The sequence below is a fragment of the Callorhinus ursinus genome, unplaced genomic scaffold (genome assembly GCF_003265705.2).
Source record: "Callorhinus ursinus isolate GAN/ISIS: 27379988/994484 unplaced genomic scaffold, GSC_fseal_2.0 scaffold7, whole genome shotgun sequence".
NCBI lineage: Eukaryota > Metazoa > Chordata > Mammalia > Carnivora > Otariidae > Callorhinus > Callorhinus ursinus.
The window spans coordinates 31,881,111-31,902,257 of record NW_027397069.1 but is presented as its reverse complement, the minus strand read 5'-3'; the positions used below and the strand labels follow the sequence as shown (position 1 = coordinate 31,902,257).

General features: G+C 36.3%; 1 protein-coding gene and 1 non-coding gene across 2 annotated transcripts in view; both read right to left on the bottom strand.

Moving 5' to 3' along the window:
- KLHL1 (kelch like family member 1) overlaps window positions 1-21,147 on the bottom strand; it is a 378,887-nt gene that overhangs the window by 176,252 nt on the left and 181,488 nt on the right. The gene's annotated exons all lie outside the window — the stretch shown is intronic.
- Window positions 13,997-14,099, bottom strand: LOC112827021 (U6 spliceosomal RNA). Its single transcript, XR_003209136.1, has one exon. It is a non-coding gene; the product is annotated as a U6 spliceosomal RNA (small nuclear RNA).

The window sequence follows — 21,147 nt, the reverse complement described above, 5'->3', positions numbered from 1 at the left end:
TTTGAAGTGAAGTAATTAAGCAGTAATCCGAATATCACCATAAACACAAACCAGAAACTCACAAAATGTATTTGTCAGACAGTTACTGAAACCCAAGTTCAGCTGCCCATTGCTAGAAAGGCCAATACTCCAGGGACAGGTTTTGATTGGAAAGGTATATGAGCTTTATTCAGGAGGCTGGCCAACTGGGGAGAAGGTAGGTTCTTGACCAAAGGCCAACTACCCAGGTGTCTGAGTGGCCCAGAGATTTTTAAAGGGGTTTAATCACGTAGAGGAGCGCAGTGGTCTGTGACATTACTTGATTAAGTGCAGACTCAATGATGTCAGCTATAGGGTTATTTCAGTGCTTGGAGGTTGTGCAAGAAGTTCTAGTTCCTTGGTACCTGGGGTGGGGGTGGGGGAGGGTTGTGCAAGAAGATCTGATTCCTTGGTACCCAGGGGTTGTGCAAGAGAAGTCTGTTCTTCCTGCAAAGAGGGGCAAGGTCTACAGATGCACAAAGGGAGGTCAGTAAAGTTATTTGTGTAACCTTAAAAAAGAAAAACACTTTGCTAAAAGATTGCTGGGCTAATCAGAAAGCTAAGGGGACTTCAAACAGACATGCTGGCCTCTGTGGCCTAGGAACATTCTGCTCCTTTATTCCCCAAGGCCAGTGATCTGCAAATCTCAAAGAAAGTACTTAGTTCTGTTACAGATCAAGGGCCTTAAGTCAGCCAGCGAGGAGTGTGTAAGACCAGCTACAGTGCTGTTACAAGACACTGTGTATGCAAACAGGTGACTAGAATGGAAATGACATTTACAGAGTATTATTACATAGGGAAACTGCTTAAGTTATTTCATATTATGATGTTTTTGGTGTCATATTTTAATGCCGAATTGTGAAGACAGAAATAAATGAAAAAATGCACCATTTGAAAAATGTCAGGGGCAATATAATAACATTAATGTACCTAATATTTATTTTACTGTGACAGGCACTTTACTCATATTATCTTATTTGGTCTTCTTTATGTGCATAAGTCATGAGGCTCATAGAAATTAGGAGATTTATCCAAGGATACATACCTAGAATAGTGGTTAATTTAAACCTAGGATCAGGTATCTTTAAACCAGTCCCCTTTGTACTTAACTTTGCTTGGGATGGGATTATATTATCAAGGACTAGGGTAGGTAGATAAATTTCCATGAATGAGTTGGCCAATAAATTAAACATATAATGAAGAGTTATAGAAAAGTTACAAAAAATTTGAAAGACAGAAATATGTATGTTATGCTTGGAGAACAATGACAATCCTTGTCAAGGATAAACAGATGGCATACTTGGGGAGAGTGAAAGAAAACAAAGTAGAGTGAGCAGAGTGGAATTAGGTGCAAGAGGCTGAATGCCAACCTAAATGTGGACATCAGTTTGCAGTCTGGTTGCCAAATACATCAATGATACTTTTGGCAGGAATGAAGATGTTCAAGAAAGACTTAACATCTGTTAAAGTACAAAGGGTTTTTACAAGACTCATTGCTTTTGAAATAATAAGGCATAATATATGGGAACTATAGAGCAGGAAGCTAGAAACGGAAGTTCATGAAGAGGTAAGTTTTGGACAGGCAGGACCTGGAGTCATTACAATTGGTAGACAGTCGAAGACCTTTTATAGTTTGGCCAACATGACTGATTTAAGGAAAAGGGAAGAAAAGAAGATATTCATGAAACAGAGAAAACAAGCAAAAGAAAATTTTAAAGCCAGCTGAATCAATACACTGAAAAATATTGAAAGTTGAAGGAGAATGAAAACAGAACAAACCTGGGGCGCCTGGGAGCTCAGTTGGTTAAGCATCTGCCTTCGGCTCAGGTCCTGATCTTGGGGTCCTGGGATTGAGCCCAGAGTAGGGCTCCCTGCTCATCAGGGAGTCTGCTTCTCCCTCTCCCTCTGCCCCTCCCCCCGCTCATGCTCTCTCTCGCTCTCACTCAAATAATTAAATAAAATCTTAAAAAAAAAAGAAAGAAAACAGAACAAATCCACAGATTTGCAATTAGTGTCCTTAAAGAGCACTTTTCAGCCAAGTGGCGGGTGTAGAAGCTTCACGGTAAGAATTTAAAGGCCTAATACTGAATTTAGTGCTGGCAGAAGCAGAACACTACGTGGAGAGAATGATAGTGCTAGAAAGTGAGAATTCGATACCCTGGTTTTACAATACACTTTTTTTTTTTTAAAGATAAGACCCATCTACTTGACTAAATCTTTGATAATTATCTCAAACCTGGAACAGCTTGGGTGTTTAACATGTATTTTTTTTAGAATCAATGCTTGTTTGAGCCACTTGCAAAGTAGAGGGAGGAGCCTGCTGGGGAGAAACTGAATATAATCATAAGGAGAGACCTCAAATGAGGGTAAGTAGAAAACAGAAACAAATGAGATCATTAAAAAAAACAAAAACAAAATGTTTCACATAAGAGTGATAGTGATAATTTTAACCAAAACTTCAAAAAACAAACTTGTCAGTATTTCAAAATGAATCTTTGGGAGCGCCTGGGTGGCTCAGGTGGTTGCACATACGACTCTTGATTTCAGCTAAGGTTGTGGTCTTGGGATTGTGGGATCGGGCCCACAGAGAGTCCCGCTCTCAGTGCTGAGTCTGCTTGTTCCTCTCCCTACCCCCGATTGTGCGTGCTCTCTCTCTAATAAATAAATAAAATCTTTAAAAGTGAATAAATAAATAAATAAATAAAATGCATCTTTGTACATTAGTTCTGAGATTTTATTACTGGACGCCTGTAGAATTCCAAAGGATGGAGAGTAAATAAAAATGGAAAGTACACTGACCAACAGAGAAATAAAATGGAAAGAGTACTTATAATCTGAGAAACACAGTATTAAAGAAAATACAGATTAAAATATTCAACTGAACGCTGGTGGGCTTGTATCAAAGATCATGATACTATTTCTTACATTTTTAATGCATGTTTAAAGGAATGCTCACTACTTTCTGTGATGAGCACCGGTGTTGTATAGAAGTGCTGAATCACTATATTGTACACCTGAAACTAATATTACACTGTATGTTAACTAACTGGAATTTAATTAAAAACTTGAAAATAATAGAATGTTTACGTTATGCCTTATATATTTAAAGAGACATGCTGGAAATTATCAGGAAATGCCATGTTTTGTTTAGTTTTTATAAAAGAAATGTAACTGCTATATGGTTTTATATTAATATGTAAAACAGAGATTTTTTACTTTTAAGGTGAACACTAAAAAAAACTCTATAAAAGATTTATGAAAATAATTTTATATGCATTGTTTCATGAGAAAAATTCATTAAGGTTAGAGGTTGAAACTTTGCTGAAGTCGAGAAATGTGAAAGTAGAAGAATCCCTTACAAAGTTACCTCATTTAAATTTTATGAGTCTCAACCAGGGTATTATTAGGCAGAGCTGAAATGATCATTATGAAGATTCTCACCTTGAGACTAATAGAATCTGAATATTAGAAGAAACGTAGATGTATTTCAGCTAGATTCCTATTGTGCAAACCTTTCTTCAATATCCTGATAAGTATCCAACATTCCTCATTCCCCTCATCAAAAGGAACTTTCTACCAGTTGAAGGAGCTGACGGCGACTATTGCAAAAATCTCTACACTGAATTCAGATCATTTTCCGTGCATCATATTCTTATTGGTCCTGGTACTATATGAGGACAGAACTCCATATGATAATTAGGTAACTCGCAGTTTACACATATTATTCTCACAATGGCTCTAAAAAGTAGAAACCTCTTTGGCCATCCACATTTGCTTTTTGGGGACACTCAAGCACAGAGAACAAAATATTCTAAATTTACACAGCTTGTGGTTGAGAAGGGCTTTACAGGGTTTTCATTCTGGATTCAGGATTCACACTTAATCTCTAAGTCGTGTTGTCTCTCGGTATGGTTTAAATAAAATGCTGCTAAGCTATTTTGAATTTGTATCAATTATCATAATACAATTTCTTTAATTTGGGCGTGGGGAGATTTCCCACCAATAGTTTATAGTTCATCTGTTCTTTGTGATAGCTCTCAGAGCTATTGTACAGTTTCTGCAATAATGGAATGTCTTACTAAAATAACTAGAAAAAAGAAAACCGACTATCTCATGGTTATCCAGAAAAAGAAATTGAGAGAACAATTAAAATGATTTTTCTTACATTCTTCCTATGTTGAGTAAATTCAATTTGTTCCCTACCACTAAAGCACATAAAACACATAAAAACAATCGTCTGGGTTGGTTCAGTTTCAAGTTTGTTTATTGTTCATCAGAAGTCTCCAAGCAAAAATCTTGCTTAATGCCACAGAATGTGAATATAATTTAGAGATTGATTTTTTCAAGTGTGGTGTGCAGATAATATGTTTACTTGCAGTAACAATGTTGGTAATGTGGCAGTGCTATTTGATTTTCATAAATTTTAATCACTAACCTTTAATTTTTAACTTAGTTTTTAAAATCGCCTGTGGGGTGCCTAAGTGGCTCAGATGGTTAAGCATCTGCCTTCGGCTCAGGTCATGATCCCAGGGTCCTGGGATCAAGTCCCACATCGGGCTCCCTGCTCAGTGGGGAGCCTGCTTCTCCCTCTGCCCCTCTCTCTCTCTCTCTCTCTCTGTCTCTTATGAATAAATAAACTCTTTATAAAAAAGAAATAAAATAAAATCGCCTGTGAAGGAGAGCACCATGCACTGTAACTTCGGGGTGATCTTTCTTTAGTTTATGTTCTAAATTGGGCAAATGCTGGAACTGGTTAGGTACCATTTGTAGTTATTAATATTGAAAATTGAATATGGTGATTTCTATCAGTTATTTAAAAGCATTTATTGGTTATTCACTCTGTGACAGGACTCTATGTTAAAAAGTAATAAGCCCTTGATTTCAATTGGCCTAGCCCATAAAATTCTCAGAATCTTGCTGATTAAACTCCATGTCATTTGAGATGGTTGTAACTATGATGAACTTAGGATTTCATACTTTATATTTTTAAGATATTGAATATATTATTTAGTACTCAACTTGGTGAGGTAACTAGTATAATGACTCCCTCTAATAGGTGAGAAAAGTGAGTCACAATAAGATTTCTTGCCTTAAACAGTTTCCTAAAGTGCTTATATTAAAAATCCAGGGCTCCTGGGTGGCTCGGCAGCTAAGCTCCAAGTCTTGGTTTCAGTTCAGGTCATGATCTCAGGGTCATGGGATCAAGCCCCACATGGGGCTCCAACAATGTGGAGTCTGCTTGGGATTCTCTCTCTGCCCCTCCTTCTGCTCTGCTCTCCTCCTGCACACACTGTCTCTCTCAAATAAATAAATAAAATCTTTAACAACAACAACAAAATGCAGGCAGTCTCCTTGCAAAGTCCATGTTCTTAATCAAATGCTAGCTATCTCTTTGCCAAAATAATCACTGATAAATTGTTGGGAGTAGAACACTGCAATAAGTTAACTCCAAGTTTTACAAATTTACACTATCACAGCAACCCAGAAGATCATTTAACTTCATTGCCATACTAATTCATTAATGCCTCCAGATTAACCCTGTATACCAAAATCTCCCAAGGAACTAAAATAACTGGCATAAGAATTTGATCAGCAAACTGGCTTCAAATAGTGAATTTTTAATAGGTAAATACACTACATGTTTTCTTTCCTTCTTAACATTCCGTGAGAACTACCACTTATTAAGCAGTCACCAAGGTTCCACAGGACTCACCTAATATGTATTTGACAAGACTGGACATTTTAGTTACAGAAATGAGGCTATTTCTGTGACTCAAGATTCTTGGAGGAACTTTTATTAGCTAAAAATCATCATGGGAGCCATAGTGCCTGTTTTTTATTTTATTCAGTGGGTCAAGGAATAAGGGACTCACAGAGTGATTGACAGGGACATTTGTGAGAAAAAATCTTCATGTTTTTATTGCCCCTTCAAGACCAAATTAATCATGTATGATCAATTTAATTAATTAAATTAATATGCAGGAAAATAGGGCTACAATGAAACACTTAAAAGTAATCATTTTATAGTGATGATATTTTGAGTGGTTTCTTTTTATTATTTTTGCTTAGTTTTAGCTTTTCTAAATTTCCTGGAATTAATATTTTTTAATAATGAGAAAAAATTGTAACCTTCAAGTTATAATTTTATAGCCTTAATCTTGGATACAAAACCCTTCTAAAATATGGTTCCATTTTTATTCATTCATTCTCTTGGTACTGCAAAATGCTAACAAAAGAGGTAAAATTTCTATCCTGATTTTCATAAATGATACTTTCTTCATTTGTAATGAAAATTCATTTGATTGTAGTTGTTACATATACTTTGGACATCTTACTCCATCTTATTAAGTCTACCTAAAATAGTATAACTCTTGGTGGATTATATATATATATATATATATATATACACACACACACGTATATATATACATATAATTTATTTATTTTTTAAAAGATTTTATTTATTTATTTGACAGAGAGAGAGAGACAGCGAGAGAGGGAACACAAGCAGGGGAGTGAAAGAGGAAGAAGCAAGCCTCCTGCTGAGAAGGGAGCCCAATGCGAGGCTCCATCCGAGGACCCTGGCTTCATGACCCGAGCCGAAGGCAGATGCTTAATGACTGAGCCACCCAGGTGCCCCTATATATTTCATTTAGATTTTAGGTTATATTAGTAAGCTTTCTCAGTGGACAAGAAAATGACCATATTACCACATTTTTAAATAATCTGTCCTATTCTAAAAGAAATGAGTTTATTGTTCGAATTTAAACATTTATTTTCACATTCATAATACTGCTTTTGAACTTTCCCTTAAATCTCAGAAGTATAAATTATCTTTGCAAACTCTAGCATATATTTCTTCACAAAGCTTTGGTGTCATTTTTGCCTCATTAAGCAAGCAAACAAACAAATAAAACAGTTGACTGGTTTGGCAGTGTAGGCCATTGATGTCTAACATTTGTGGGCAATGATCAATAACATAATTTTGAATATTTACCTGATTACTCTTCTTTTAAAAATATTTAAAAAAATTGACCTTTTGAAGTATTAAATAAGTGTATCCTTTAAATAGATTCATGATGCTACAAGTAAGTCCGCTATATTGGCAATTAAAATACCACGAGCAGTGTTGACACTTGTGTTGCAAGCTTTCAAAATGGCAAACACCTATGGTAATGTTCTCAACAGAAGATATTTATATTATTTCTTCTATTTACACAGTAATTGTATTCTTAAAAAAAATCCCTGGAAATACTTAATTCATATAAAATACTAAAAATATTTTGTGTTTATATGTAAATTTTACTCTTAGTTTCAAATAATTCTGAATAGTTGATCCACTTACATTAATGCTTGGTTAGACATTTGAAAGTCATGGGTAGAAATGGACAATTTTCCAGTGTGTACAATTAACAATGTTTCAAGAAAGTTGCAATGTAGATAATACAGATTCTCTGGGAAAAATTGGAGAGGATGAAGAAAGTGGATATAACCAGAAACATACTGATTTAATGAAATAGAGACCGTTAAAGAGTGTTTAAGGGCCTTGAAAGGAGTTGGGGCTTTATACTGAAGGGAATGGAAAACCAATTCATAGAATTCCCAGCTTTTTACATAGAACGATTATAATAGCAGGATGCAGGATAGATTATAATAAAGCAAAATGGAGATGGGGAAAATTTTGAAGGGATTTCAGAATAAGAAGTGAGGTCTCCGTCTGAGTTGTGGTTTGTGAATAATTATTGAAGGCATAGGTCATGGAAGTACTGAGTAAATATAGATTATTAAGAGAGGAGAAAAAAGACTAGAACCCTAGGAGTGAAGGGCAGGGGAATGGTGAGAGTAGCCAAGGAAAAACATTGAGAAACATTTTCAGAGAGTCAGGAGAATGAGAAGTTGTAGATTAAAGTGTAATTATCAGTTATTAGTATTGTCATTTAAGTCTGAATATGGTGAAGAAATGGTGTATGAGAAGAGTTGACATAAGAATTTGTTCCTTGGGCAGTTATCCTTTCTTTCTATGATCTGATTCAACATTTCAGTCAAAAGTATAAAAATTACATAGTTTATTTATTCCCTAAATTTAGTATGGGAAGAATTTGAGAAAAATGTGAAAAAACTTTCAGTAAAATAAAAAACAATTCTTTGTTGACAAATAAAATGAAATATATATTATATACAATATATGAGTTATTACATCTTTCAACAAGTATAACTTGTTTAATTACACAATGACCCAAATCAATGCATATTCATTACACTAGCTGATTTAAACATGAATTTCCAAAGGTATAGGGGATGTTGGTTTATATTATCTTTGTTTCCATTGGCAAATAAAGGCTGAACAATATATTAAGTGAATTCCTATTTATCAATATTTCTTCCAAATTGATCAAATAATGTAGAGTTGATTACAGTATTTTGCCTATCATGTTACAAGTGATATTTTTCTTTTTTTAGACTATGTTTTCTCTCCACATTCAAAATATCATTTAAAATAATCTTAAATATTAATGTATTTACATGATACATATAGCTAAAGGTACTTATTCTATTTAAGGTAAATCCTGGCTCCTGAGTATGGCTTCAACTAAATTATGACAACTAATTATCTACTTTCATTATATATAAGTAATATTACATAACTACATAATACAATGATATATTAAAAGGGGGAATATTTCACCGGATGTTCAAAAGAGAGAGAGAGAAAGAAGGAAAAGAAAAGAAAAGAGGAATAAAACTGCAAGTTAGATGCTTACTTGTCATATTTTAGCCCATAGGAAATCTTAACTGCCTCTAATTTATGGCAGAACTTGTGCAGAATAAGCACACTTTGAGATGCACAGAGAATTTATTCAAATTGGGATCTACATCCACATAAATAATGTTTCTGGAGTGAAAATATAACCCAGTTGTAAAATATTTCACATAGTATTATTCCAAAGAATTTTCTTTCAAAATTACAATATAAGGGAGGTTAAACAGGAAATACCTCCAGTAAAGAAAAGAAAGTTCACAAAATATATACAAAGTGACATCATTATTAAAATAGAACATATTCAGACTTTGTGGTCATTATTGTTGTAGAATGTTAAAAAAAAATTATCTTGAAGGCCAGATGTTTTCTCATTACTGTCAAAATGTTTTCCCGGGGTGCCTGGGTGGCTCAGTTGGTTAAGCAACTGCCTTCGGCTCAGGTCATGATCCTGGAGTCCCGGGATTGAGTTCCGCATTGGGCTCCCTGCTCAGCTAGGAGCCTGCTTGTCCCTCTAACCCTCCCCTCTCTCATGTACTCTCTCAAATAAATGAATAAATCTTTAAAAAAATGTTTTCCCAATAGTTTATTAAATATCAATGATATAGATCATAAAAATATTCCTATTCATTCCATGAATGACATTGTGTGTCTTGGAAATAATTTCTAGATTTTTTTAATGGAATAGAAGTCCCTATATTTTAATACACAACTACATAATGAGGATAAAACACAAAATTGCATTATAAAGCCCTCTGAGTTTATGAAAGACATTTTATAAAGCTAGTAAAAACAATGTAATAAATCCAGAAGTTATCAGTAATTAATATGTTACTATATTCTTTCTATCCATTGCTATTGGTCTTTTTCCCTTTTCTTTTGTTTTCTTTCCTTTTTCCCAAGCCTCTTATGAGGCATTGAATCAACTGTGAAATCTTTCTTTCTTTTTTTTTTTTTTAAAGATTTTAACACAACTAGGTAACTATCAAATCACCCAAAATACCCTGGAAATTGACTTGAAGACTGACAGAACAAACTCCACAACTAAAGGTAGATAAGAGGCCACACTGAAGAGGGAAGGAAATGCAGACATGTGGTTTGGAAGAGAAACAGATAGTGGCTGCTATGGTGGGGTGGGAGCCTAGGTCATGGAAAAGAGTGAAATTAAAATTAGCACACAGAGGTGGGGAGCTAATGGGGAAAACCAATCCCCATAGCAGTTGGCTTGGAAAGCAAGAGGGGCCAAATTTCATGAGTTCTTACAACCAGTGGGGCTTAAAGCCTGGAGCTCTAAAAGTCAGTAGGCTTGGCTCAGGTAGAGCCCGGAGGTATTGGGGCTGCTCCTGGATAGAAGGCAGGGCAAACAGTCTGCAGACATACAGCATGGAAACAGCGATCTAAAGAGGACACAGTGATCTAAAGAGGGATGTTATTTGCTTATCTCCAAACATGGAGTTGTTATTTGCTTATCTCCAAACATGTCCCAGAGAGGCAGCATTCACAGAGAGACCCTTCTGGGAACAAAGAAATTGGCAGGTGCCATTTCCCTTCCCTACTGTTCAGCATAAACACAGAACCATCTGCAGGAACCTAACTTGCCTACACTACCCCCATGCCCTGGAAGAACTGCCCTTCCTAGTCATGACTGCCTCAGTCCCAGCAAGGTGGGTCCCTCCACCAGACCACCAGCCCAAATCTCTGCTCCCACCACATCTTCCAACCAGAGTTTTGTAGGGCTTCAGTTCTGGCAGTAGTGGTGGCCAGTCTCTTTTCACAAGCAGACCAGAGCACACATAGTTAAAATGTGCCACATTCAGGTAAGGGACCAAACACTGCCCACAACAGGCAAAGTGGGCCTCTGAAGACACCTGGCCTAAAAGATAAAGTGGCCAGAACACAATAGCAGAGCACACACAGCATACGGTGGAGACACTCCCTGAAGTGTTAGGCTCTGAGGAACAGGAAATAAATACTACACTTCAGGGCACTACAGGACTTCTTTTTCATAAAGCCATTACCCTCAAGAACAGGAGACATAGCTGACTTCCCTAACACACAGAAGCAGGCATAGAGACTTAGACAAAATGAGAAGACAGAAGAATTTGTCCCAAATGAACAATAGGACAAAGACATCGCCAGAGATTTAAGTGAAACAGATATAAGTAACATCCCTGATAGAGAATTTAAAGTAATGATGATAAAGATATTCACTGGACTTGAGAAAAGAGTGGAAGACATGAGTGAGACCATTGATACAGAAGTAAGGAATAATACAGCAGAGATAAAGGGCTCAATAAACAAAATGACAAGACTGATGGAATGAATAGCAGGCTGGAAGAAGCAGAGGAACAAATTAATGATCTAGAAGACAGAGCAAGTAATCAAGCGGAACATAATAGAGAAAAAAGAATTATGCAAAATGAGAATAGACTTAGGGAACTCAGGGACTCCATCAAATGTAGTAACATTCGCATTATAGGAGTCTTGGAAGAAGAGAGCAAAGGGGGCAGAAAATTTATTTGAAGAGATAATAGCTGAAAACTTCCCTGTCTGGGGAAGGTTATAGATATCCAGACCCAGGAGACCCAGAGAACCTCCAACAAAATCAACAAAAGTAGATCCACACCAAGACATATTATAATTAAAATGGCAAAATATAGTGATAAAGAAAAACATTGAGATGAAAGAAGACACTTACATATAAGGGAAACCCCCCCTAAGACTATCAAGAGGTTTTTAGCAGAAACTTTCAAAGCCTGAAGACAGTGGCATGATATATTCAAATTGCTGAATACGAAAAATCTGTAGTCAAATACTCTATCCGGCAATAGAAGGAGAGATAAACAGTTTCCCAGACCAACAGAAACTAAGGGAGTTCATGACAACTAAACTAGCTCTGCAAGAAATATTAAGGGGGACTCAACAGAAAGGAAAGACCAAAAGTGACAGTATAAAAGTAAGAAACACAAAGCTGTGAAAAAATGAATATTTTTGTAAAATACCAGCCAGGGAACTCACAAAATAATAGGATGTAAAATATGACACCATATACCTAAAATGTGGGGAGCAGAAGAATAAAGAATGGTTTCAAACTTCAGTGACCATCAACTTAATATAGACTGCTATATGGGGAACACATTATGTACAAACCAAATGCTAACCACAAATCAAAACCCACTAATAAGTATGCAAAAAGTAAAGAGAAAGTAATCCAAATATATCACTAAGGAAAACCAGCAAACCACAAGAGAGAGAAATACAAGAAAGGATCAGAGAAAATCTTCAAAAACCACCACAAAACAGGTAATAAAATGGCAATAAAGACATATCTAGCAATAACTAAGTTTGGAGTATAATTTTGTCATGCTCTCTCCTTCTTTTTCTGTATAAGTATATATTCACTTACATACCTACACTCAGGCATACAAATACATGTATATACACCAACACATATATACACAAAACCATTTTTCTGCTATGTATTGTTTTCTGCAAAGTTTTTGTTTTATTTTTCCTTTGGTATGACATTACGCCCCAGATATCTTTTGATGTCAGTAAATTATCCTTCTATCACATTTTGGTAGCAGCATAGTACTATATTTTACTTCACAAGTGAGGCTTATAGATAGTTGAGGTAGTCATTTCAGTGACTTACTTTACTAAAATATCTGAAGTGTACTTTATTGTCTAACATCTGTACTTACACATGTATTTCCATAGCACTGATTCCTAAAATTGGATTGATTTGCTGTGGGGCACCCCATACTTGCTATTTTAATCAGTATGGCCAAATTGCTTCCAGAATTTACATTCTTAACAACAATTATTGAAATACTGTATTTTACTTCACCTTCCCAATGACTGTTATTAGACTTAAATTTTATTGATTTATTTTTGATAACCTTATAGGAGAAAAGTAAAGTAGCATGTTTGCTCTAATCTTCATTTAATTGTCACTAAAGTTTAGTACTATGGTGTCCTGGGTTTTTATGTTTTACCACATTTTTAAATTGGTTCACTCATTTTTTTTAAATAACTTGTAAATCTGGTTCATATTATGAAGAGTAATCTTTTTTAATTAAATATTTTAAATATTTTCTCCCAAAATGCTACTTGTATTTTGTCTCATACAGCATGGAGTTTTATATACACTGTTTATTTTTGGCTGGCCATGAAATTGAATGTTGTATGAGGAAGAAACAAAGTAAATGACTTGTTTATTTATTTGTTTACCTTCCTTGCTTTGCTAGCACTCCACAAAAAGATATCTTTGTACAGTCACTTTATGTCAGCTAATTGCAGATGTTCTTGATAACTGGACTCCTTTAATGAAACCACAAGCCTAATATAGTTTAGAGTCAACCACAACAATACAATGTAATTAAAGGTCAGGCTCAACTGGACTTAGTGTCTAATCTCATCAGGTGCTTTCTGCCTTTGTAACATTTCTGAAATCCTCCTTTCTAAGAGTCTAAGTGCAGCCAACTCCTAAAGAGATTATTGTGGTGGCCTACAACAATTCTCCCACCTAGGGTGCCCTTCCTCTAATCGATTAACTACATTCCCCTGGGTTCATAGAATTCTCATACCTAAAAGCTTTCAAAGTCTCCCGTTCAATTATAGGAGAAATATTCAGGTTATTATTATGATAACAGAATCCCTAGATGATCATCTACCAATTTTCCAGCTTTTAATTTGACATTATTTCTCAAATACTCCATAATCAAACATACAAACTATTCATAATTCTGAGCAGTATTTTGTTCCTCTATGAACTTTTGGAAATACAACTTCTGTGTCTTAGTAATATGTACCTGAACTATAGAATCAGAAGAAATGGCCAAACTCGCCTTGCACCACCATGGGCTAAGTTGGCATTTTGCCCCAGAAGTAGCAAGTATCTGAGGCTTGGCTATTCTATTCTTCAATGTTAAACTCAATGAAACGAGCTCTGGAAAAAAAAAAAAAAATGAAAAGAGCTCTGGAAATTTTACTCCTTTTCCTATACTAAGTAAAATATTCTTTCAAAGCATCTTCATATCTTACATACAATATTTATGTCCTTCACTTATTTGTAAGGTTTGTTGTTGTTGTTACAGATGATGATGATGATGATGATGATAATTACTATCAAAAGGAAACATGTGTATCTAGTATCTGGGACTGATACGTGTCCAGAACAGATGCTGCCAATTTGCCTTAACTGATTCCTCTTTTTTTTAAAATATGGAACGCTTCACAAATTTGCATGTCATCCTTGCATGGGGGGCATGTTTATCTTCTCTGTATCGTTCCAATTTTAGTATGTGTGCTGCCCAAGCAAGGGCTGATTCCTCTTTTTTTACCTGACATAGTTTGAATTCTATCCATGGCCTTTAAACTGGTTGGTTAGATTGTTGATTTGTGGTTTTTTGTTCGGCTGTGAAGTTGCTTGAGTGGAAAAGATAAATAAGACAGGTGGCAGAAAAATGCATACTGGGTACATTAGTGACACCAATTTTCTCTACAAATAGATGGAATCCCCAATCACACAGCCAAGGCCAGCTCTGCAGGAGGGTCTAATAGTAAGTTCAGGGGAATGTCCTGAGACTTCAACCCAGTCTGGGTACCCAGAGCAAACCAGGGCAGCGTGAGGCAATCTTCAGAGCCCACTGTCCAAAACAACGTACTCAGATATTTCTGTTCTCTATTTGGCCCTGCCTCATCTTCAAGGTTAGGTTATAATTGGTCCAAAAAAAAAAAAAAAAAAAGGTTGACTATGTTTCTTTTAGTTCTGCTTCTTCCATTATTTTGGCTTAGCTGATTGAACAAAAGTGGAGTGCCCTCATTTTTCTTATGGCCTAGCGATGTCCTTTCATATCTCCAAAGTAGAATCCACTTTTTCACACAACCTGCCTGCTGGTATAATGATAGAAACTAAAGATATATGTCAAACTGATGCTTCCCTTTTACATTGGGCCTAATTTTTACTTGATTTGGCAGCTTTTTTCTTCAGTTTACATTATGAGTTATTATAATTCACTGGTTCAAATGCAGATGAAATTTCTTCTTTGTTCTGTGTTTTTTCCATTCATTTGGAGAGTTGTGAAAGGAGATATGAAAACATTGCTTACTATCCTTACCAGAATTCCCATTCATTTAAAATGTATGTGAGCTTGTTTATCTCTAAACTTTGGAAGACAGTAAGTGAATCCTAAGTTAACCCCATTGTAATAGAAAATTAAGACAGTAAATAAATGTTTAAAGACATAAAGCATTAGTCCATTTGTGATTTAGAGTGTTATTTTAACAGATATTCAGGCCAAACCCAATGAAATGGGTATAATGAAAGTGACATTCCTAAATTAATGTCACCATGAAGGATTAGGCAACATTACTTCATGCATATAAGAAAGTAAAAGGGAGTAAAAAATTAATGTAAAAATATCTTTTGGTTGAAAAAATTTAAGAAAGTTAAGTTGATGAGTAATATAGTACGGCGTAAATGGGTTTTCCTGGATATTTTTGTTTGTTTTAACATGTTCTTAGAAAATATTAGATTTTACATAAATTTATGACTGTTTTAAGCTCTTTATTTTATGGACATGTATACAGATATGCCTCTTTATACCAAACATAATCACAGAACAAAGCATAATAGTGAATGAAAAAAATTCTTGTTCATTGAATTTTTCATTCACAAATGTTATTAGGAGAAAAAGAGAGAGGTCAGCAAACATAACTGTTCACATATTATCTCTGACACAAAACCCCTCACAAACATTAATTCTCCTCTGTATGCACTCATAAAGTAAAGGTTGCACATGAAATAAACAGGAACATTAAATATACAAATACATAAGCAGTCATAAATGTTAACCCCTATCCTATTTTAGCATATTCATAGGTCTATTTCTGCATAACAATTAATGCCTCATGCTGTTTCAGCACCAACTTAGCAGATAATGAGACTTCTGTATGTGAAAATGTAAATGATTTTACTGACCAAGTAACAGGGGACATGTATTTCTTTTCCATAAGAAAATCTAGCCAGTAAAGAACTAAAACAGGGTTGCAATTGCAATAATTTTCTTTGGAATAAATTAAAAACCTCTTTCTTTAGTAAAAAGAAACATTATCAAACACCTTACTAGAAATTTGATAAGATAAAGTTACACAGTAGGTCAACTCACTTTTATTGTCGGCAACATGATTTATAATGCATGTGTCTTGTAGGACATCTATTAATGCAGATATAATCCTATAAGCCCCATCCATCAACGTGAGTGCAATAATAGGGTTCTGTTCAGCAGATCTGTCTTGCACAGCAATATCTTAGGTGTTTCAAATGAGCATTTGCTACATAAATATTATTGTATACAGACTGAGAGTTGGATTAATCCAGGCTTAAAATTATTTCTAAAACTATTTCATAGTATTCCAAATCCATGCAACAGATCTCTCTTAAAGTTCTGTCCTCCATATTTGATGAAACTTGGTCATTTCAACTCAGTGTGAAGCCAGCCTCTAAATCCTAACCCTGTTCCTATTTCCTTTTCTCAAATATTGTGTGGGATTTTATTCCCCTTTTTTCCTCATTCATAAGCTTAGTCTATTATTTGTTCATTTGCCCAAACATTCAATCAAAACAATGTATTTTTTCAAGTTGTAGGTGAGGTAGACCAGTAGATTCTAACTTTTAGAAAACAATGTCTCATGGAGATTAGGAATAAATAATACACATAAAAAGTAGTAAGTTCTACAACCGATGTAAGGACAAGGTTATATGAAAGCATAGTAAAAGTTTTCAGGGTTGCTAGGAAATATATAAGGGAACGTTTAACTTAAGTTAGATTTTAGGGTTGAAAATTAAGTTAAATTTTGAGAACACATGCAGGAAAAGTAAAAGGCTTAGGTAGAAGGAGAACAGTGTGTAAGGACACAGAGTGATGAAATATCATGGAATGGTGTGGAGCTGTAAGTGTGGAGTATGGCAGGGTAGCAGAGGTCCAGGGAAATCTGGTAATAGGGCTAGAAAAGTAGGTAGGCACCAGATTATAAAATCACTGCATGCTGAGAGAAGCGACCACTTACTGGAAGGTAGGATGTGTGGAGAAATGAATCCGAGGCGATCTTCGGGAGGATAGACGGCGGGGGAGGAGGCCTCCACCAGCTGCTTCTGGCAAGTGATAGAGCCACGGAGCACAAAATTAGAACTTTTAGAAGTCGGCTCCGCAGAGGGACGTTGCTCCAGAGGCTAAGCCCGCGGTGGAAACTTCGCGGGACAGTATGGTCTCAGGACCCTCGGGGTCAGAGAGACGGGGGTGCCTGAGTGCGGCAGAGCTCCCAGGTATTGGAGCGGGGAAGCCGGCTGCAGAGACGGAGCCAAGGCATGGGCTCTCAGCTCGGGGTGGCCATAAACTGTGATCCGCGGCCCACTCGGGCCACTGCTCCTCCAGCAGGGACCGAACAAGCGGCAGAGCTGGGGAGACTCCTCTTCTTCCCCCGGGAGGAGCGGCGCAGGAGCACACCACAGGGATCTGCTGGGTTTGGAGACTCCACAGGGGGTCGGGTGCGAGAGAGAAATGCTCAGTCACAGGCCGGTTGAGCACAGAGTGCGGCCGGAGACCGGGGAGATGGGAGTGACATCCGGATGTGCGGCCCGGAGAGCGGGGGCCCAAGTTCTCAGCTCCTCCGGGTGAAGATTAGGAGGCCACCATTTTCACCCTGGTCCTCCAAAGCTGTACCGAGAGCTTGCAGGGAACAAAAGCTCCTGAGAGCAAACCCCAGCAGCTTGCTTAGCCCGGACTCACAAGGGCGGGGCAATTCCGCCTCTGGCAAAGACATTGGGTACCATGGCAACAGGCCCCTCCCCCAGAAGATCAGCAAGATCAGCCAGCAAGCCAAGACCAAGTTTACCCATCAAGGAGAATGGGAGAACTCCAGCGGTAGGGGAATACTGCACATAGAATTCATGGCTTTTTTACCATGATTCATTAGTTTTTCAAAGTTAATTTTTTTAACTTTTTTTTTTTGAAATTTTCTTTTTCCCTTTTTCAACCAACATCTTATCAATCCCTTTTATAAAAAAACATTTTTTATTTTTCATTTTTAGAGTCATATTTTATCCCTTCATAGTAGTTACTCTTATTTTTGGCATATATATATAAGTTGTTCTCTCTTTAAAATTTTGAGGTACAGTTTCTTCTAACAGATCAAAATATACCCTAAATCACTAGTGTATGGCTTTGTTCTAGTCTCCTGCCTGATCACATTCTCTCCCTATTTTTTCTTTCCTTTTTTCTTTTGTTTTAAATCTTCTTCTTTCTTTTTTCAAACAACTTCTTATCTTATCAATTCCTATTATAAAATCTTTTATAATTTTCATCTTTACAGTCATCTTCCATCCCTTCATTGTATCAACCCTTATTTTGTAAATATATGTCTTTCTTCCTTTAAAATTTTAGCAGGCACTTTCTTCTAACAGACCAAAATATGCCCAAAATCTAGTGTGTGACACTGATCTATGCACTAGCCTGATCATATTTGATCATATTCTGTTTTTTTTGTTTTGTTCTGTTTTTGTTTGTTTTTATCTTTTTCTATCTCCTTTTTTTTTTTCTCTTTCTTTTTTCTTTCTTTCCTTTTCTTGTCTCCTGGTTCCAGGTCTTTTCTGATTTGTATAGAGTATATTTGCTGGGGATGTTGTTAACCTGTTAGCATTCTGTTCTCTCATTCATCTATTCTCCTCTGGACAAAATGACAAGACGAAAAAAATCACCTCAGCAAAAAGAACAAGAGGTAGTACCCTCTGCAAGGGACCTACTCAAAACTGACATTAGTATGATGTCAGATGTAGAGTTCAGAAACATGACTTTAAAGATACTAGCTGGGCTTGAAAAAAGCGTGGGAGTTATTAGAGAAAACCTTTCTGGAGAAATAAAAGAACTAAAATCTAACCAAGTCGAAATTAAAAAGGCTATTAATGAGGTACAATAAAAAATGGGGACACTAACTGCTAGGATAAATGAGGCAGAAGAGAGAATAAGCGATATAGAAGACCAAATGATGGAAAACAAAGAGGCTGAGAAAAAGAGAGATAAACAACTACAGGATCACGAGGGCAGAATTCGAGAGATAAACCATACAAAAAGATGAAACAACATTAGAATAATTGGGATCCCAGAAGAAGAAGAAAGAGAGAGAGGGGCAGAAGGTTTATTGGAGCAAATAATAGCAGAGAACTTCCCTAATGTGGGGAAGGAAACAGGCATCAAAATCCAAGAGACACAGAGAACCCCTCTCAAAATCAATAAAAATAGGTCAACACCCCGACATCTAATATTAAAACTTACGAGTCTCAAAGACAAAGAGAAAATCCTGAAAGCAGCTCGGGAGAAGAGATATGTAACCTACAATGGTAGAAACATTAGATTGGCAACAGACCTATCCACAGAGATCTGGCAGGCCAGAAAGGACTGGCAAGATATCTTCAGAGCACTAAACAAGAAAAATATGCAGCCAAGAATACTATATCCAGCTAGGCGTCATTGAAAATAGAAGGAGAGGTAAAAAGCTTCCAGGACAAACAAAAACTAAAGGAATTGGCAAACACGAAACCAGCCCTACAAGAAATATTGCAAGGGGTCCTCTAAGCAAAGAGAGAGCCTAAAAGCAGCACAGATCAGAAAGGAACACAGACAATATACCGTCACAGGCAACTTACAGGCAATACAATGGCACTAAATTCATACTTTTCAATAGTTACCCTGAAAGTAAATGGGCTAAATGCCCCAATCAAAAGACATGGGCTATCAGATTGGATTCAAAAACAAGACCCATCAAAATTCTGTCTGCAAGAGACTCATTTTAGACCCAAAGACACCCACAGATTGAAAGTGAGGGGGTAGAAAACCATTAACCATGCTAATGGACACCCAAAGAAAGCTGGGGTGGCAATCCTTATATCAGACTAATTAGATTTTAAAACAAAGACTGTAATAAGAGATGAAGAAGGACACTATATCTTACTTAAAGGGTCTATACAATGAGAATATCTAACAATTGTAAATATCTATGCCCCTAACATGGGAGCAGCCAATTATATAAGACAATTAATAAAAAAAAGCAAAGAAAAACATTGACAACAGTACAATAAAAGTGGGAGACTTTAACACCCCTCTGACTGAAATGGACAGATCATCTAAGCAAAAGATCAACAAGGAAATAAAGACTTTAAATGAAACACTGGACCAAATGGACTTTACAGACATATTCAGAACATTCCAACCCAAAGCAACATAATACATATTCTTCTCTAGTGCCCATGGAACATTCTCCAGAATTGATCACAATCTACGTCACAAATCAGGTCTCAACTGGTACCAAAAGAGTGGGATTATTCCCTGCATATTTTCAGACCACAATGCTTTGAAACTAGAATTCAATCACAAGAGGAAAGTCAGAAAGAACTCAAATACATGGAGGCTAAAGAGCATCCTACTAAAGAATGAATGGGTCAACCAAGAAATTAAAGAATTAAAAAAGTTCATGGAAACCAATGAAAACGAAAACACAACTGTTCAAGTTCTTTGAGATATAGCAAAGGCAGTCCTGAGAGGAAAGTATATAGCAATACAAGCCTTTCTCAAGAAACAAGAAAGGTCTCAAATACACAACCTAACCCTATACCTAAACGAGCTAGAGACAGAACAGCAAATAAAGCCTAAACCCAGCAGGAGAAGAGAAATAATAAAGATCAGAGCCGAAATCAATGAAATAGAAACCAAAAGAACAGTAGAACAGATCAACCAAACTAGGAGCTGGCTCTTTGAAAGATTTAACAAGATTGATAAACCCCTGGCCAGACTTATCAAAAAGAAGAGAAATGACCTAAATCAACAAAATCATGAATGAAAGAGGAGAGATCACAACAACACAAAAGAAATACAAACAATTATAAGAACATATTATGAGCAACTCTATGCCAGCAAATTAGATAACGTGGAAGAAATGGGTGCATTCCTAGAGATGTATCAACTACCAAAATTGAACCAGGAAGAAATAGAAAACCTGAACAGACCTATAACCACTAAGGAAATGGAAGCAGTCATCAAAAATCTCCCAACAAACAAAAGCCCAGGGCCACATGGCTTCCCAGGGGAATTCTATCAAACATTTAAAGAAGAATTAATACCTATTCTCCTGAAACTGTTCCAAAAAATAGAAATGGAAGGAAAACTTCCAAACTCATTTTATGAGGCCACCATTACCTTGATCCCCAAACCAGACAAAAACCCCATCAAAAAGGAGAATTACAGACCAATATCCTTGATGAACATGGATGCAACAATTCTCACCAAAATACTAGCCAAGAGGATCCAACAGTAGAA